The 14,142-nt window shown below is 47.9% G+C and overlaps 1 non-coding gene across 1 annotated transcript; it reads left to right on the forward strand.

The window, feature by feature from the left end:
- The first annotated feature begins 10,309 nt into the window (after window positions 1-10,309).
- On the forward strand, window positions 10,310-10,383 carry Trnat-ugu. The gene has a single exon. It is a non-coding gene; the product is annotated as a tRNA-Thr (tRNA).
- Window positions 10,384-14,142: the final 3,759 nt, after the last annotated feature.

The following is a 14,142-nucleotide window of genomic DNA, read 5'->3' on the forward strand; positions in this document are numbered from 1 at the left end:
ACAACTGACTAGCAAGTACACAATTCGGTAGCGAGTATACAACTGAGCGGCGAATACAGAACTGTCCTAGCGCTCGCGACTCCAGCACTTAAGAAGCCAGAAGCCAGCGGTGGCGCGCGCAGACTTGCGGCGATTTCCTGTCTCGCTGGCGCTGCTTATGCGGACGGCGTCCGGACTTTGATGCTGCCAACCTTTTGGCAGCGGGCTCGGGTGGCATTACTGGCTAGGATATAACACTCCTCCCCCCCAAATCGCCGCACCGTCGTTGAATAATGACGTGGCGAGCGTCGACGGCGGGGGAGGGGTCTGGCCGCAGGCGTAGCAAAAGAGACCGGGGCGGAGACTGTTGTCGGTGGCAGTCCCCGGTCCGCACCCCAGCATTGGCTGCGCGGGGCCTCGGGAAACACCGACTGAAAACCGAGGTCAGGGTGCACGCCTGTGACCACGGGCGCAGCTTCTGGTACTGGACGCGACGGGGCGTCAGGACCCACGAAGAGAGGCAGCGTCTCCTGACGCTGCGTCGACGGCTGCTGAGTGGGCGCCGGACAAGGCGCTGCGGTGTCAGACTCCTTGGGGGTGCCCAAGGAAAGCGGCTGCAGGACAGGCTGCACAGCCACCGCTTGGGAAGGCGGCCCGGCTGAGGGGTCGACGTCCATCAGCTCCGAAGGCGGTGGCGACTGAAGAGGGACCGCAGGCGCCGGAGCGACCACCTGGGGCGCTCCCGGATGAAGCTGCGCGGGAGGCATCAACGGGACGGGCTGTCGGCGTGGTAGCGGCGACGGCTGCTGCTGCTGCCCTGAGGGCGGCAGCGAAGTCGGAAGGCGCGGCTGGAACCCGCCGCGTACCAAATCTGTGGACAAAGAACGAGCGGCAGAATCCGGGCGGCCAGAGCGGCGCAACTGGTTCTGATGCCTCCTGTGCACCCCAGTAGCACCTTGAACAGTATAAAAACCGCGACCCTGGACACTTATCACGGTACCACGTTCCCAACGACGGCGACCGTGATAAACTCTGAAAAAAACGGCGTCGTTGCGCTGAAAACGCGTGCGATGCTCAGAAGCGGCGGGTCGATCCGGGGGGGTGCAACAACCGTAGTAGGGTGCGATGACGACGGCCGTGGAGAAGCTCCGCAGGCGAAGGGCCGTCGCGTGGCGTGGTCCGGTACGACGACAGGAACTTCTACAGGTGCCCGGAGGGCGTGAGGCACTGGACGAGCACGACAAAATCGAGGCTGAGCATTATCTTTTAACGTAATATGAGCGGCAAAGTTCGCAGCACAACCTAGTTCGTCTTTAAATATGTCACTGTATCGTTTACACAAATCGGTTATGCTGTCTTGAGGAACAATAACAGAATTAATTTGCAACACATTGTCTTGGATAGACAGGCCAAACAAGTCAAAACAGTCTAATCCGAAAATGTTTACACTGTCTGTAGCGCGGAGCACTGTGAATGAAACTGTTTTTGTATTGTCACGGAATGTGGCTGGCACGCTACATACACCTAACACAGGAATTTGTTCTCCACTATAAGTAGCCAAAGAATGTTTTGCCGCTGAAAGTTTAGGGCGGCCGATAGCCGCATACGTAGCACTATTTATGAGAGTCACAGACGCACCAGTGTCTAATTGAAAATTGAAGGTCTTATCCTGGATGCGTAGCTTCACAAATAGTTTATTACACTGTCTCTGTATCGGTGCAGTGGAGGCGGAAGACACAAAATCAGCGCGTGTAGCGCGTGTTCGCTGCTTACGACAACTCGTGGGTTGGGCGGGTGGAACAACAACTCCCGCTTCACTTGCAGTCTGTACATTACCTTTTACAGCGTTTGAATTACGCTTGGGTCGCATAGCAGAGGGCTGGGTGGGTGGCGTATTGCGAACAAGTTTATTACCCACACGAACCGTGGAAGAGTCTTTAAACGCGACCTTCTGGGCGGGCTGGCTTTGAAGAACATGAATATCCATGGGCTGGGCAGCACTAGAATTGTTCTTGCGTTTGCGCAAACAAACAGTCTGGATGTGTCCTTTCCCTTGACAAAAGTGACAAACCGCGTTTCTTAACGGGCAACGTTCACGAGGATGAGCAAGAACACACTTAGGGCAAGACTTAACTCTATCATTTTGCACACGCGGCTGACGAATGTGTTTAACATGACGCGGCCGGCTAGTGTTTACAGTCTGACTCTGCCGGTGGGGCCGCGGCCGTGACATAACTTGCTTAGCACAGGCAATTTGAGAAATACATGGCTGATCTAACTCACACTCAGCATAGTCAAAAGTATCTTGGGCTTCAATGATGTTCATCACAGTCTCTAATGACGGGTCAGGCAACTTTAAGATAGCAGCACGAATACGAGAATCTGCAATGTTTTGAGTAATAGCGTCTCGTAGCATGACATCACTGTAGGAAGCTCCACACACACAATTAAATCGGCACTGACGGTTGAGGCCCCGTAAATCTGTTAACCACTGTTTATTAGATTGATGTGGCAGTTTCTTTAATCTGAAGAACTTGAATCTTGCTGCTGCCACATGAACTCACGACTCGAAATACTCAGCAAGCTAGTTAACAACAACGTCATAGTCTAAAGCTTCTGGCTGGGATTCCGGGAACAACTTACAAAGTAGTCGATAGACTTCCACGCCTGCAGTGGAAATGAAATAAAGCTGCCGCTCAGTACCTGTGATTTTGTAGACTGTCATGTGCGCCTGCAACTGCGCGAAATATTCTCGCCATTCTTCTCTTGATGCATCAAAAGCACGGAAAGGTGGTGCTGCCTGTGCTTGTTCCTTTTGTGTTGGAGGATTAGCCGCTTGTTTGGCGATTGCTTCCACCAGACTTTGTATTTGCTGACTCTGTAACAAGATCAACTGTTGTAATTCGGCAGACATAGTGAACACAAATTAAACCAGCCCTGCACACGAGTTCGGAAGTCCTCGTCGCCAGGTTTTGTGGCGGCGTTCGTAGCGACAAACAATTCGCTGTAGAAACGGCTTACGAAGTCACCGCCACACTTTTAATAGCGGGCCGACCGGTCCGCTGGAACAGTGAACAGAAAGATGAAAACCCAAACACTCTGATTAAATAAAAGTCGGTACTTATCTTTATTAATGAAGATACAGAAACACAGTAGTGAACTCCGTGTCTACAGAAATCTGTCTAGTTCGAGTCGGAGCGGCTAGGTCAGCGTCGGCTGACGACAAACAACAACTCTGCTGCGATGAACACACAACTGACTAGCAAGTACACAATTCGGTGGCGAGTATACAACTGAGCGGCGAATACAGAACTGTCCTAGCGCTCGCGACTCCAGCGCTTAAGAAGCCAGAAGCCAGCGGTGGCGCGCGCAGACTTGCGGCGATTTCCTGTCTCGCTGGCGCTCCTTATGCGGACGGCGTCCGGACTTTGATGCTGCCAACCTTTTGGCAGCGGGCTCGGGTGGCATTACTGGCTAGGATATAACAGACACTGTCGGTTGTCTCTACGTAAGATTAATTAATTGGCCATGCCTCATATTCTACTTGGACCGACTGTGCCTGTAGGTCTGGCTGAAATAATTGTTTAAAATACGGTCGCCAGATTAGTTTTATTGAACGATCCACGTGAATGGGTAATGGCTCTCATTAATCGAAATAGAAATTCTCTGGATCAAAGGGCATCGGTTCGATCCTGTTTGCAGGTTTGACCACAACTTTGCGACCGGAGACTGATTCCAGTGTTTCAACATCGGTCATCCACATACAATCTATCATTCAGGCTGGCTGCGCCGAAGTATTGATAAACGCAGGAATCCTGGTAAAAAACATCATGCATTTCTTAACGACCTTCAGTGTAAATTCAAATGGCTCTGAGCACTATCGGACTTAACATCTGAGGTCATCAGTCCCCTAGAACTTAGAACTACTTAAACCTAACTACCTTAAGGACATCACACACATCCATGCCCGGGGCAGGATTCGAACCTGCTACCGTAGCGATCGCGCGGTTCCATACTGAAGCGCCTAGAACCGCTCGGCCACACCGGCCCGCACCCTTCAGTGCACTTGCTGTGGTGATGAGAACGTACATAAACCAGTCAACAGTGCGAGAAATCAGAGAAACAATTGTGCCAGGCTTTTTCTGCGCACGGAGAGTCCACCTGCATACAGAAACACTGTGTGCTTCGGCGACAGCCACATCTGTGGCGCACGGACTCGACGCTTGAAGCGGAGGCCCAACCACCGTGGAAACGCCAGAACAACACCTCTGTCCTCCAAGATAGTCCGTCAGAATGTGATATCTGTTCTGCCTCGAAAATCGTGGGCCTTCCTTCGCCAAGTGACTAGATCCTCTCATGCCGCCAACCCAACTACTCTTCCAGGCGCGCTGCAATCACAAGAACAACGTTTCCTTGCTAAGTTTCCTGGTAATGTAGATTCTATACGAAGCCTGTGACTGACAATATCTTTGTCTTCCTCGCCGACTTTCGACCTAATGTCCTGCCTTTCAATTCTTGTCCAAAGAAGCGCCCATTTTGCATACCGTTGTCCCAGTATTACACGTCTAGCCGTGTGACGAATAAAAATATTCCTATCACTGGGCTTTGAATCACCTCATCCAGACTTCACTGGTAGGAATTGCGGCAGACACAGGAATATCCTGTCAGCATAGCTTACGTTGTAGACTTGGTCCTTGACGATGACGTACAGGAAGACATCGTGTGTAAGATGTACTACAGTAGATGTTATTTGGATATCCACGACTTGGAGTAGTGTGTCCCCAGTGTAGGGCTCATGGATCGTGCAGCAATAAACTTAAAAATAAAGAAATTAGAAATGAATATCACACAGTAAGAGATTCGGCGAGTGTGACATAAATGTGTAGAACTTTTTCTCTGCGGTGGTGTAGAGTAATTGCCCAAACACACATTGGCTTCCAAACAGAAAAAAACGCATTTGTATAGATGACGTTAAGTTTGATGGCAATGATACACCGTTTATTGTCGAACCTCGGCTTCAAGAAATTTGAGTTTGTTGATATTCCCGAATAATTTAAGCGTCGCCTTATTGCTCATGATTAGGGCCGTCTAGGCGTGAGTAGTTAAGAGCGTGGGACGTATTATAAAATTCGTAACTATGGTGCAAACATAAATACAGAATTTTTATCTACCGAAAACTGGGCTATTAAACGTCAAAAAGCTATTAGCGTGCGACAAATAAAGAAATAACAAAATTGAGAAGAATGCAGAAGAATGCAGAAGAATGATGTAGTTCCACTGACGATGGAAGAGGCATAAAATTTTTCGGACGTACCGCTCAGAAGAGCGACTGAATAGTAACTAAAAAGCAAATCCACGAAAACCACGATACGATTGCGGGCCAGCCTCTAAATGAACCATCGCAGCTCACTGTTGACTCAGTAGCAGCCACACGGACCGCATACAAACAGAAAATCGATTGTCATAGGCTCACGTTCAGACAACTAAGGGAAACAAGTCCAATACTCAAAAGCACATGGACGTTAGAAAGTCGACAGACCCGCAATGAGAGGAAGTTTTAGTTTTTAGGAAGATTAAAAGAACGAGAAGGCTAAAACTAACGGTTCTACATTCTCTTCAAAGCACCAAAAGAGAAAAAAACATATGTATCAGTAACACACTTAGCCTTAAAAACTCAACTGTCGTAAACTTACTCACGAATAATTCAGCTATAGTTTATATTACCTATGTTTTCCACGAAACCTTTTCTGAAATGTCAAGAGGGGTTGTTGTGTTAAAAAACCCACCATCTAATTCAGAGAATGTACACATAGTTATATAAAATGTTTTTGGAGGAAGCTATTTTCTTTGCATGCAGACGAAAAAATATGTTACTGCCTGTTTTTACACGGATAGTACGTTAATAAAGATCAAAAAAAAAATAACTGCATAGTTTTTGTATTATCCATCAAGGATAACCACGCCTACACTTATAATCACTATTGCGAAAATAGGAATTTTCGACACTTGTCAGGTGGCAGTCGAAAGAGTGGAACAGAAGTCCCTGAGTTGCCATTCATATTAATTCTTCACGCGACGCAGCCGACTGAGGCAGTTTCTTTTTTTTTTACGTGCTCAAGCTAATAACTAAAATGGTATTGGGAAACCGAAGTACTTCGCAGGAATGTCTGAAAAAGGCGCATCATATCGAACAGGACTGGACGGATGAAATATTTATTAGCCGGCAACAGGTCGATCACGCAACACTCATGTTTTTGTTGCCGCTAAACGTAGCCCCTGGACTGGATCAGGTTAATAAGGATTCCGGAAACGGTGTTTGATTTTCCGATAGTCGATTCGTTGTACGTTCACATTCGCAAGAGTTACATCTATACATATGTTTGTACTCTGCATGAGACTGTACTGATTTGTAAGTGAGGGTACATAGATAATTAGCTCCCTCCCCATTACGTACGTGAACTAAGTGAAGGCCGGGCGGGGTGGTCGAGCGGTTCTAGGCGCTACAGTCTGGAACCGCGCGACCGCTGCGGTCGTAGGTTCGAATCCTGCCTCGGGCATGGATGTGTGAGATGTCCTTAAGCTAGTTAGGTTTAAGTAATTCTAAGTTCTAGGGGACTGCTGACCTCAGAAGTTAAAGTCCCATAGTGCTAAGAGCCAATTAACCAACTAAGTGACTAAACTTTTGAATAAAATACTCTGTAAGACAAAAATAACGCTCATCATGACGAAGTTATACGAATTTCATTCCGTGTACTCAATTCGACAGTAAAGATGCCTCGCAGACAGGCGGATGAACTATATATGCAGTTTTGCGAGAGGACGTGCAGTTAGGGTCTAAGAAGTCGGATGGAGACCGAGCAATCGTCACAAAGTCACTCAGAGGCCCGGATTCATCGTTATCATCGATCCGAGGTGCAACTGGTGCTTCAGTGACTACATGGACCCAATAATAGACAACTCACAAAAAGCAGGCTGAACTCACAGCGTCCCATGCGCCGATTATCATTGAAAACACCAACAAGGTCATTTGGAGTGGTGTCGGGCATATTCGTCCTGGAGCAGAATTGTCTCCAGCGATGAGTCCCGTTCGAAGTGAGTCCTGATGACTCGTGAAGACGTATCTAGAGACACTCCGAACAGCCGTGGGATGCCAATCTCACTGCCGTCCTCCATTCGGGCCGACATTCAGGAGCGGTGGTCTGGAGAGACATTTCTTTTCACATAAGCACCCCTTTGGTTGTCATCCGCATTGTCCGTACAGCACAACAGAACATCGACGATATTCTGCTTCCCTCTTTGTTGCCCTTAATGGCAAGACATCCCGAGCTTACATTTAAGCAAGATAATACCCGACCGCACAGGGCGAGAGTTTGTAATGCTTTTCATCGAGCTTGCCAAACCCTACCTTAGCCAGGAAGGTCTCTACATTCCTTCCCAATTAAGAACGGTCGGAACATTAAGGGCAGGGCCTTCCAAACAACTCGGTATTTTGATAATCCGTCGCGCCAGTTGGACAGGATTTGGCACGATATCTCTCAGAAGGAATCCAACAACTACTTGCCGAGTAAGTGCTTGCATTACGGCCAGAGATGAAACAAATATTTATTGAGTTGCTCAATTTGCGAAGCTCTTTGTCTTAAAAAGGACAACGGCTTGCCGCAGTGGATAGATCGGATCCCGTGAGATCACCGAAGTTCAGCGCTGTCGGACATGGCCGACACTAGGACAGGTGACCATCCAGACCGTCATGCGCTGTTGCCATTTTTCGGGGTGCACTCAGCCTCGTGATGCCAATTGAGAAGCTACTCGACCGAGTAGTAGCGGTTACGGTCAAAGAAAACCATCATAACGGCCGGGAGAGCGGTGTGCTGACCACATGCCCTCCTATCCGCATCCTTATTGAGGATGACACGGCGGTCGGATGGTCCCGATGGGCCACTTGTGGCCTGAAGACGGAGTGCTTTTTTGTCTTAAATAAATCATCAGTACCGCAGCGTAATAAAGTGTATGCTTGTATGTCATTAATTTGTTTGCATTGTCATAGTTTCGCCGTCCACCTCGGAACAACCAAACCTAATGTGACGTGTGAGAGCCGTTTTACCCATAGGTCGTATACATCATTTACTACTTCGATATTCAAGTTGGAATAATGACCGTGGGAACATTAGTCATCCATCCGTGTTATAACCAAAATAATATCACAGTAGGAGTACTTCACTTTCGTGACCACAGTTTTGAAATCGAATTTAGAGGAAAATATAATTTTAGTCATACGATAACTGGAAGGTTGACATAGGTATGGTCAATGAGTTGATATCCTCCAGAACTACATTTATGTTATGTAATAACAGTTTGATAAAACAATAGGAAAGCATTCATACAGTCCTCAATATTAATCATTCACAAAATAATACTACACTTATTGCAATACTAAAATATATTGTGCACCTACGAAGATCCTGTGACGTGACTGCAAAGGGCTTTAAATGTGAAATACTGGCAGGAAGCATTCGTGAAGCGAAATAAAATAAACTTCAATGCCACATAACTATACTGAAGGAAATTCACCTTTCCATTTTAATGTAATAACTAAGGTTATGTCGCTTCAGTAATATTTGCTATAAAAATAGTTGTATAACATGAGCTTAGAAAACTATTAAGAAAGGCCACTTTCCTGAAGTCACATTTTTCTGATGAGAAGGTTACAACACTCCAAAAAAATTATTGAGAGCTGCACTTTACAATATTTATCGATTGAAGTACAGGGCTATTACAAATGATTGAAGCAATTTCATAAATTCACTGTAGCTCCATTCATTGACATATGGTCACGACACACTACAGATACGTAGAAAAACTCATAAAGTTTTGTTCGGATGAAGCCGCGCTTCAGGTTTCTGCCGCCAGAGCGCTCGAGAGCGCAGTGAGACAACTTGGCGACAGGAGCCGAGAAAGCGTATGTCGTGCTTGAAATGCACTCACATCAGTCAGTCATAACAGTGCAACGACACTTCAGGACGAAGTTCAACAAAGATCCACCAACTGCTAACTCCATTCGGCGATGGTATGCGCAGTTTAAAGCTTCTGGATGCCTGACGGTTTAAAGTTTGCGGCCCCTTTTTCTTCTGCGAAAAAAACGTTACAGGACACGTGTATCTGGACATGCTTGAAAATTGGCGCATGCCACAACTGGAGACCGACAGCGCCGACTTCATCTTTCAACAGGATGGTGCTCCACCGCACTTCCATCATGATGTTCGGCATTTCTTAAACAGGAGATTGGAAAACCGATGGATCGGTCGTGGTGGAGATCATGATCAGCAATTCATGTCATGGCCTCCACGCTCTCCCGACTTAACCCCATGCGATTTCTTTTTGTGGGGTTATGTGAAAGAATCAGTGTTTAAACGTCCTCTACCAAGAAACGTGCCAGAACTGCGAGCTCGCATCATCGATGCTTTCGAACTCATTGATGAGGACATGCTGCGGCGAGTGTGGGAGGAACTTGATTATCGGCTTGATGTCTGCCGAATCACTAAAGGGGCACATATCGAACATTTGTGAATGCCTAAAAAAACTGAGTTTTTGTATGTGTGTGCAAAGCATTGTGAAAATATCTCAAATAATAAAGTTATTGTAGAGCTGTGAAATCGCTTCAATCATTTGTAATAATCCTGTATATGTGAAGTGACAGTGTTGAAGTGGGTGTTATTATTGTTCTCTCTCTCTCTCTCTCTCTCTCTCTCTCTCTCTCTCTCTGTCTCTCTCTCTCTCTCTCTCTCCCCTCTCTCTCTCCCCTCCCCTCTCTCTCTCCCTCCCTCCCTCCCTCCCTCTCTCTCTCTCTCTCCCCTCTCTCTCTCCCTCCCTCCCTCCCTCCCTCCCTCCCTCTCTCTCTCTCTCTCTCTCTCTCTCTCTCTCTCTCTCTCTCTCTCTCTCTCTCCCTCCCTCTCCCTCCCCCTCCCCCTCCCCCTCTCCCTTATCCCTACCCCCTTCCATGGAGATAAACATCTTTCTCCTTGGCATGCTTTGGCGATTCCCATACGCACAGACGAAGGTCAATGGCTGGGTAGCCTTTAACTATATATATATATATATATATATATATATATATATATATATATATGAAGACAGTAACTGTTCTCGAAAGAACAGAATACTGTTGATGACCGTGCAGCTCTTACGGGAATCGCCAAAGCGTGCGCGAGTAATGAGTGTATGGGCAAATGTCTATAAGGTACATTACATATGTAGAATTGTGGACAGTTGGGAATATGAGTCTCACGGGACGCGTGCAAGGGATAAGTCCCTGCAGTCGCGCTATTCATCTGTGTCCTCGGTGGCTCAGATGGATAGAGCGTCTGCCATGTAAGCAGGAGATCCCGGGTTCGAGTCCCGGTCGGGGCACACATTTTCAGCTGTCCACATCGAGGTATATCAACAACACCTGTCGGCAGCTGAGGGTTTCAGTTAGTCATCATTTATTCCAGGGAAAAGCTGCACGGTCATCAACAGTATTCTGTTCTTTCGAGAACAGTTACTGTCTTCAAATAACCTTCCCGATCGCTGTCCGGGTACTTGTGATCACAGAGTGTATCAAAATTCGTTCCGGCTGCACCCCTGTCCGCACGATTTCCGTCTGCTGCCTGCTGAATAATAAAGCGCGGCATTTAGCAGTACCGAGGGCCGCGCCGCGGCGCTAGGGGAGACGTTCCCTCCGGGGTTGGACGACGCGTTATCTGAGGCCGCCGGAGCGCGCCGGCGGCACGGAGGTGTGTGTGGTCTCTGCAGAGGCGGCGCCCGGGCAAGGCGGCTCCGCGCCTGGCTGAGCCGCGAGGTGAGGCGCGCCGGGATCTGCATTTAAAATTCTATTAAGAGAATTGAAAACGCGGCGTCGCCGTCGGCGGCCGCTCCCGTGACGGGTCCCCGGGAATTAACTATTTCAATTTGCACTGCCGCTGATAGGATTTAAAGGTTATGAAACGTCGGCGAACTGCGCCTCCGCACGGCAAACGTGACCCCTTTTTTTCATTTTTTTATTTTCTTTTTTTTTATGCCGCACTTTCTCCTTCTAGAGACGAAAAAGCAATTTATCCAGGGTGCGGGACGACCTGCTTTAATGAAATATTTCAGGTATTATGAAATGCAGATGAATGTGGAATTTGAATTATTGTACTTAAAATCTCTCCTTTCTCCGCCAAGGAACGCCCGGATAATTGAGTAACGGCTTCGGAGCAGGGCAGTGTTATCGGGGACCCGGTTTCTGCCGGTGACACCCGTCCGCGTCGCAGAAACTTCGAATCGCTCTCGCAACTCGCTTCTGGGAGACATTACTTCCTCAAACAGGAGAGACACGTGCTGTGCGGGACCAAGCAGCGGCTACTCTCGCAGTTGCTTATAATGTCTGACAAATACTTCAGATACCTGTTTCACTTCGCAAATAATTGTATCGCTTTATTTCACAGTGACACGCCGCTTTTTTTCTCTATACGCTGTGACTTCTGTTATCCTTCGAATGGTGCTACGTGCCTTAACCCATGTGGGCAGCACTTTCTGCCCAATGTAGAATGTAGGACATAGTCCCAGGAGGTACAAAAGTGATCCGATCCTCCGCCTGATTTTTCCTCCAAAAGGAACACTTCCAGGCATTGGTTCCTTATCAAAACTTTATCTACAACCCCCATAAACTTGCAATAAGCATTGTGAAACACTCTCTGTGTGTGTGTCTGTGTATATATACACGCACTAGCATCTTTGTAAGAACACGATCTAGTATGACGTAAATATACACTCCTGGAAATTGAAATAAGAACACCGTGAATTCATTGTCCCAGGAAGGGGAAACTTTATTGACACATTCCTGGGGTCAGATACATCACATGATCACACTGACAGAATCGCAGGCACATAGACACAGGCAACAGAGCATGCACAATGTTGGCACTAGTACAGTGTATATCCACCTTTCGCAGCAATGCAGGCTGCTATTCTCCCATGGAGACGATCGTAGAGATGCTGGATGTAGTCCTGTGGAACGGCTTGCCATGCCATTTCCACCTGGCGCCTCAGTTGGACCAGCGTTCGTGCTGGACGTGCAGACCGCGTGAGACGACGCTTCATCCAGTCCCAAACATGCTCAATGGGGGACAGATCCGGAGATCTTGCTGGCCAGGGTAGTTGACTTACACCTTCTAGAGCACGTTGGGTGGCACGGGATACATGCGGACGTGCATTGACCTGTTGGAACAGCAAGTTCCCTTGCCGGTCTAGGAATGGTAGAACGATGGGTTCGATGACGGTTTGGATGTACCGTGCACTATTCAGTGTCCCCTCGACGATCACCAGTGGTGTACGGCCAGTGTAGGAGATCGCTCCCCACGCCATGATGCCAGGTGTTGGCCCTGTGTGCCTCGGTCGTATGCAGTCCTGATTGTGGCGCTCACCTGCACGGCGCCAAACACGCATACGACCATCATTGGCACCAAGGCAGAAGCGACTCTCATCGCTGAAGACGACACGTCTCCATTCGTCCCTCCATTCACGCCTGTCGCGACACCACTGGAGGCGGGCAGCACGATGTTGGGGCGTGAGCGGAAGACGGCCTAACGGTGTGCGGGACCGTAGCCCAGCTTCATGGAGACGGTTGCGAATGGTCCTCGCCGATACCCCAGGAGCAACAGTGTCCCTAATTTGCTGGGAAGTGGCGGTGCGGTCCCCTACGGCACTGCGTAGGATCCTACGGTCTTGGCGTGCATCCGTGCGTCGCTGCGGTCCGGTCCCAGGTCGACGGGCACGTGCACCTTCCGCCGACCACTGGCGACAACATCCATGTACTGTGGAGACCTCACGCCCCACGTGTTGAGCAATTCGGCGGTACGTCCACCCGGCCTCCCGCATGCCCACTATACGCCCTCGCTCAAAGTCCGTCAACTGCACATACGGTTCATGTCCACGCTGTCGCGGCATGCTACCAGTGTTAAAGACTGCGATGGAGCTCCGTATGCCACGGCAAACTGGCTGACACTGACGGCGGCGGTGCACAAATGCTGCGCAGCTAGCGCCATTCGACGGCCAACACCGCGGTTCCTGGTGTGTCCGCTGTGCCGTGCGTGTGATCATTGCTTGTACAGCCCTCTCGCAGTGTCCGGAGCAAGTATGGTGGGTCTGACACACCGGTGTCAATGTGTTCTTTTTTCCATTTCCAGGAGTGTATTATGCAACTCATTACACTAGCAGTGTGATTCACACCCTGGGGGTAAAAACCCCCTCAAGTGTACAACAAAATTTTTCTATGGATAAAAGCAAAAGTGTTGAATTGTGTTTTCGTCACGAAACTATACAGTTTTTGAACACTCGTTACTATTAGTACTACTCGATAAGACTTATTATGTAGGTTATCAGTAACAATCTTTATTTTAAAAAAATATTGGCGTGACAAGTGCGTTGGAGATTACAGCTGGTCAAGCTAATGTATGAATAACATCTTCCTCACATAATCCACCAACTGCACACATACTTTGTACCACACATCCGTGGTTGTAACATTGTGACATATTTATTACATATGCTTAAATACCTCATGAAATTGCGTTCTCTGAGTTGTAGGCAGTTCCAGGACTAGACCAGAAGTTCGCTCATCAATCACTTCACAACGATAAATGAAATAACTGACAGGTCAACACGACAGTAACTGTGTACCTACCCTGCTGTAGGGCCAACTCTGTGTTATTATTACTGTTATTAACATTATGATGATCATTATCAGTGGTAGTGGTCAGGCACATAACACTGGCAGTCTCAAGCCTTCCAGATTCTGTCAGTTCAGAAGCAAGGAGTCGAGCAATAAAGTGATTTACAAATCGTAGGACTAACTAATGAAATACTGAAAGCAGCAGAGGATCAAGCAGGTAACAAGAGGAGGGCCAGTTGAAATCCTTGGGTGACACAAGAGAGATTAAATTTAATTGATGAAAGGAGAAAATATTAAAATGCAGTAAATGAAGCAGGTAAAAGGAAATACAAACGTCCAAAAAATGAGAATGACAGGAAGTGCAAACTGGCTAAGCAGGAATGGCTGGAGGACGAATGTAAGGATTTAGAAACATATATCTCCAGAGGAAAGATAAATGCCGCCCACAGGAAGTTTAAAGAGACCTTTGGAGAAAA

This window comes from Schistocerca piceifrons, chromosome 5, assembly GCF_021461385.2.
Source record: "Schistocerca piceifrons isolate TAMUIC-IGC-003096 chromosome 5, iqSchPice1.1, whole genome shotgun sequence".
Classification (NCBI taxonomy): Eukaryota; Metazoa; Arthropoda; class Insecta; order Orthoptera; family Acrididae; genus Schistocerca; species Schistocerca piceifrons.